This window comes from Cyanistes caeruleus, chromosome 7, assembly GCF_971803275.1.
Source record: "Cyanistes caeruleus chromosome 7, bCyaCae1.hap1.1, whole genome shotgun sequence".
NCBI lineage: Eukaryota > Metazoa > Chordata > Aves > Passeriformes > Paridae > Cyanistes > Cyanistes caeruleus.
In genome coordinates this window covers 26,032,748-26,038,747 of record NC_141707.1, presented here as the reverse complement: position 1 = coordinate 26,038,747, position 6,000 = coordinate 26,032,748, and positions in this window count along the sequence as shown.

Here is a 6,000-nt window from a genome sequence, read left to right as displayed (position 1 = left end):
AAGCCTGCCATGGGATGGAGTGTCCTGGATTGTCTTTGATGTGGCTGCCTGATGAAACCACTCCTGCAAGGTCCCTTGGCAGCAGCCCTGGCTGCAGGGTAGATACTCCAGACCTGCAGGGGATCCCATTCAGGTGGTGTTGTTTGGGCTGAAAGAGGAGCTTGACAGCAATGGAAAACCTGGGATATGCTGGATGATAAGCAGTTTTTCCCTGGAAACACTTAGCAGACAGTAGGCTAACCCTGCAACCTGCCTGCAAGATGCATGCTGTCAGCTACAGTGCCAGCACACAAGAGCTCCTATGGATAATGTAGCAAGAAACAACCAGGCTGGGAATAGGACCCAGAAGTCCTGCTGCTGGTGTCATTTTCATGCTGTGTGTCACTCAGATTGAGAGGGAGCCTGGTCCTTGTGTAGTCTCTGTAGCCTGATGCTGCTGCTGTGGGAGATGCCTTGAAGAGACATCCCTGGAGGCATTTTGTGGTGTGAATGTCCCATGTCAGGTACACCCTGCAGTGAAGCATAGCTCTAGATCAAGGCTGAACTAGGCAGGGGTGTGAGGCACTTCTGTTGCTTGACTTGGGGACCAGCCCACGTGCAATTCAGGGGGTGCTCAAGCTGTGAGCAGAGCTGCAGACACAATTGGCCCATGTGGTTCCCAGAGCCTCCTGACTCCCATTCCTGTCTAGGGGTTCTTGTTGCCACAGTCCCAGAACTTTAGGATTTGGGGGTGCAACTCCATTCCTGCTCTTCTGGGGAGATGTCATTTTCCACCAGACACCTTTCTCCCCTGTGCCTCTGCAAAGCCTGGGGCTGTCCTGGCCCTGTGTCACCAGGGACCACAGCATCCCGCAGCCAGGCTCGGTGGGAGCCTGGCATTCCAGCTGTCAGCAGAGTAGCTCTCCCTTGCCAGCTGCCCCACACTGGGGCTGCAAATAAACAAACACCCCAGGAACCAAGCCCCAGCAACTCATCCCCTCCTAACGACGTAATTACAGTGAAGCAGCTGGTGAGCAGCACTTGAAACCTGGCAGGTAAACATGGCTTTCTCCTCCACCGCTCAGACAAATTACTCTCCTCCTTCAAGGGGAGCAGTAATTTCAGGAGAGGGGTCCACGTTTTTGTGGTGAGGGTTGTGGCCAGAGACTTTAATCTCAGCCTTTTGATGCAGAGCGGGAATAATAGATGGCAGACGTCAACACCCCACCTTGCTGTGCTTCCTGCTCTGGGCCATTTTCCACCTCCCAGTGGGTATCTGAGTTTCCTTACCTTTTCCAGCCCCTGGGCCAGCTGCTCCCTCTCCTTTGTCAGGATGGGTAAGGGCACAGGGAATCTCAAAAAGCCAGGCCAGAGCTGGCACCAGCCATCCAGGAGATAAAAGAGCCAACTTGTGCTCAGAAGGGCTGGCAGAGAGAGGCACAAGGGGATGGCAGGGCCACATCCCCACCCTGGGCCACATCACCACCCATCTCACTCTCTCGTACCACCACTTCAGGGCTGTGTCTGCTCCAGAGCCAACAGACTAAGCGTGTGCACTTGGATACCTCAGTGATGGGCACCCTTTGAGACCAGTTGGGGAGGTGAGGCTGCCCAAAAAATAGAGATCACCAGAAGATCCCCAGTGATGTCATCTCTTGCAGAGTGAGCCCAGGCTATCACATGAGGGATGTCCCACTCTGTGCACAAGCAGGTTACATCATTGCAGTGTCCCCCAGTCCTGTCCCCTGCTCCAGTCTCCCAGCCCTACCCAGGAGTCCCTTGGGTGCCAATGAAGAGAAGAGGAGGTGTGAGGAAAACAGAAGGCAGGGGCTGAGGAGGCTGTATGGGTGGAAGAGGATTAAAAGAAAAGATGGAGTGAAGGAGGATTGTCCCAGTTGGGAGAGGTGGGTGCAGACGACCCTTGCTCCCTGCCTTACCTCCCAGTCCCTCCAGTACTCCCCAGTAAGCAGCCCTGAGCTGCTGAGCTTTGGGGCCCTCTGCCCAGGTGCTGGCTCACCATCCCCGTGCTCCTCGCTGCTCGCCCAGCCTGGTGCCACCAGAAGCCTCCCATGCTGAGCCCAGCAGAGCTGGGTCCCTCTGGGGAAGGAGGTGGCGTGTGTCCTGCCAGCATGGGGAGGAGTGCCACTCTCTCCCATGGTGACAGTACAGCATCCCTCCAGGGAGAGGGAGGGACCGGACAGCCCACACTGCCACACCCAATGGCAATGCCAGGCTGAGTACTGGTGAGTCCAGTACTGTGGCATGCCAGCTGGGCATGGCTGTCCCAGGACATGCAGTGGCAATGATTGAGAGACACTTGGTTTTGTGGGAATGATTCCTGCTGGCCATAACACCCAGATATCATGTGCATGCTGGCAGCAAGGGGACAGAGTTGGACATGTGGGTGGTGGCTTACAGGTACTTCAGGCTGACTCTGCAGTGTCTCTGCACCGTTAGCCAAGGGCACACACACTGTGGATGGGTCAGACTATCTCAACACACTCTGAAGGAGTGCTGAGTTGTGTTGGGATTGATACTCGAAGTATCGGCCACAACGTGCTGCTTTATGCCCTGCTGGCTTGATGCTCTCCTACAACCTACAGAGCCAGGGTGTTAAATCCACTCCCCTGGACCACTTCCAGCTCAGGTAAATGCACCTGCCAGAACCCCCTTCCCTGCAATTCAAGGGCAGGGCACCATCTTTCACTTGCTGAGGCATAGAAGGGATGCTGTTCCTCCTGGGAATGCTCAGCCGATGTCCAGGATCACCCCTGGCAGGCCCCGGGTTGGTGCTGGCTGCCACATAGCCAGGTGCTGCACAGGAGATGTGCATGGTCCAACTCCCCACTGACGTAACTCCTGGGAGGCAGACAGGAGTTGCCAGTGGGGAATTGGCTCGCATTTCTTAGAGCACTTGGGGAGCTGTGTGGAGAGGAGGTAATTGTTAAATGTGGGCTGAGATAGGCTGAGCAGGGAGGGCAGGAAGCCAGGGAGGTGGTAGACACCTCACCAGAGCTGGCTTGGTTTATACAAGTTGAGCTTTGTTCAGCATCTCCCCAGGGTTTTGTGGCTGGGAGGTACCATCCCGTGCTGCTCGGATGACAGGGAGCCAGGTGGCTTCTTTGTGGAGCCTTGCAAAACCTTCCCCATCAGTCATTCCTTAGCAGGATGAAGCACTGATGGGAAGGGGCCATGGCAGGACTGCCTCAATTCTATCCCAAATGCTGGTGCCAAATCCCCGTAGAACAATGGCCTCAAAAACCCTTGGGAGAGCAGCACTGGGTGCAGATGGTGAGGCCTCCTTATCTGAACCAACAGAAGGTGACCACAGCCTGACCAGGTCTTGGCAGCCTTTATCTGGAAGCCAAATTGAGGGCACAAGCAGTGGGGTGGAGGCTGTAACCTCCCCAAGCTTAATCATGGTCCTAAATATCAGAAAAAGCATAATCTGGGAAAGATGTTTTGGTCCACATTGGCCAAAGAACCAAGGCACAGGGTTTCCAAGATTTAAGAGCATCTGCTTGGCCAGTCTTCATGGACCCCTGCAGTCCCCATGGGCTCCTGTGGGCAGGTGAGAGATGCCCATAGCGTGGTAGAAGACAGGCCCTGGCTACTGGGACAAGCTCCTTTAGCCTTCAGGCATCCAAATGCATGTCCATGCCCACTAATGTTGATGTCCAGGTGGTTGATGGTGCTGGGACATGCAGTGCTGTCAACTAAGAAGGGCAGATCCATCAATGCATTGCACAAACAGATTAGGTCTCTCTTGTGCCAGATCTCCTTGACACTGGGATCTAGCAGAAAAATGGATTATGGATTAACACCCAGATGCCCCCCATGGGCAGTCTCAGCTCCCATGCGTGTGCCCCAGCTGAGCCTGTGGGGTGCCCATGGTGCAGAGCTGTCTCCCAGGCTCCCACAGCCCTTTCTGCTGTCACACATCACAGAAGCAGAGCCTCCTGTCCTGCAGGTATAACCTGTCCTTGTCCTCGTCCCGGCACTGCCTCACACACACTGCGCGCAGCCAGGTGGCCGGGCTCTGTGTCACCTCCTGCCTGTGTGTCACCAGCAAATCTGGCTGGTAGTGATGCCACCTCTCTGCTTGCTGGTACTTCAGTCAAATCAGCAAGTGTCTCCAGGACTCTCCAGTATGTCCTTTCCCACACTGCCCTGCCTTGCTGACATCCCTCCCTAAGCTGCACATCCCCAGCATCACCCTGGCCCATCCCCAGCACCAGCCAGACACATTGTGTGTCTCTGCACTAAAACCTCACAAAAAAAGGCAAGGACCTAGCTGGCTCACATGCTTACCCTCACCATGTTCACAGCAGCACATCTCTCTAACCTGGGGTCAGTGCCCACAAGAACACATCTGTTCCTCATCTGTGCCCACACAGAGGAGGTCTAATGCAGGAGAGATGCCTCTGTGTGCTTTCTTGAGCAGGACTCGTGCTCAAAGCCAGCCCGAGAGAGGCTCCTTGCTTGTCTGCAGGGATGTATTAAGTCCCTCTGAGCCTGCCTGCCCAAAGGCTTTGCTGGCTCACAGAAAGTGGAGGAAAAGCATGAGGGTCTGGCTTACACTGTGCTACAGTCTCATGGGTTCTATCCAGAGGCTGCACAGCATCTCATGGCATCCAGACACCTCCTCATGCAGCCGTCATGGACCCAAACCATCCCCAGTTCTGTAGACATGGCTTCTTGGCCCCTTCACTGCGTGATATTCATCTCTGCCTGGCTGGCAGATCTGGTCACTGAACAGGAAGGCCTTTTCTACAGGTCTCTTGCCTGCTGGTCCTTCCCAACACAGCCAGCCTCTAGTTTTCTGTCTGGCTGCAGGGGTGAGCAAGTCTTCCCCAGCCCCACAGTCTTGTGCGCCCCCATACTGAGAGCTCCCAATTTGGGACAACCTCCCCATCAACACCACTGCAAAGGCCTCTGTGAAAGTCATGGGGAGGGGGCAGAAAATACATCTGAATCTGTCTCACGCTTTCCACAGCCATATTCCACTGGCAGAGCGGGAGCAAGGATCCTGGGAGAGACAGCTCCCTACCTGCTGGCTGCCTTGGCCACAGCTCGGCGGCCGAGCTGGCTCCCCAGCACCTGCCTCCCCCCAGCCTGCAAGCCCTGGGGCAGCGTGCAAGGAGTGACAGGTGAGTTGGCAGCAACTGAGCTCTGGCACCCCTCGGCGCTCCCTCTAAACCAAGCCCTTTGCACGCCGTGTTTCTGCCATGACGAACCAGCAGACATCAAGGAGAAGTAATTTGCTGGGATTCTTCTGGACAGGTGTGTCCCAACGCCCACGCGCCGCTCTCACCCGTGCGGACAGGAGACACGTGCTCTGATGTTTCCCGACACCTGGGCACGGCTGCTGGCTTGTGGTTGCTGGAAACACTGGCGGAGGGGTTGGGTCTGTTTCTCTCCAAGACCTTAGATTCAATGGATGGGTATCGGCTCAGGGTTTGCCCTTCCCAGTACACAGGTCATGAGACACCCAACATGCAGGATTTGTGGGAAGATCACCAAGGCAGCTTTTTTCCCAACAGGACAAAACCAGCTCCAAAGGCTGCAGTGTTGCTCTGCCCTTCCCTCTGTCCCATCACTCTGGAGCATCCTTTGGCTTTAGGCAAGTAAGATCCTATACCCAAGCTGTTGCTCTGAATCACCAGGTCTGCCTCCTGCTGCCGTTCTGATAACTGATGACCGTCCTTGGCAGAGCCAGGAACAAGCCTTCTGGTCCACTTTTCATGATTCCTTGGTCTCAAAATTCTTCAGGGTTTATAATTCCTGGCTCTGAAGTCATGCTATTCTGTTCCATCTCTTGACATCCCATGCCCCATCTGATGGCAGGGCTTTGTGTAAGCTTAGAGCAGGGCTGAGGGAGCAGGATCTTGAGCAGGGCTAGTGTGGCAGCTTAGTCTTTCCCTAGCAGGGACATCATTCTTGGAACCTTATTGTTGATTGTGTCTGGTGTGAAGCTGGGCTGGTGGGGCAGGCCTTGGGGTCTGGGACATGCCCAGCTCC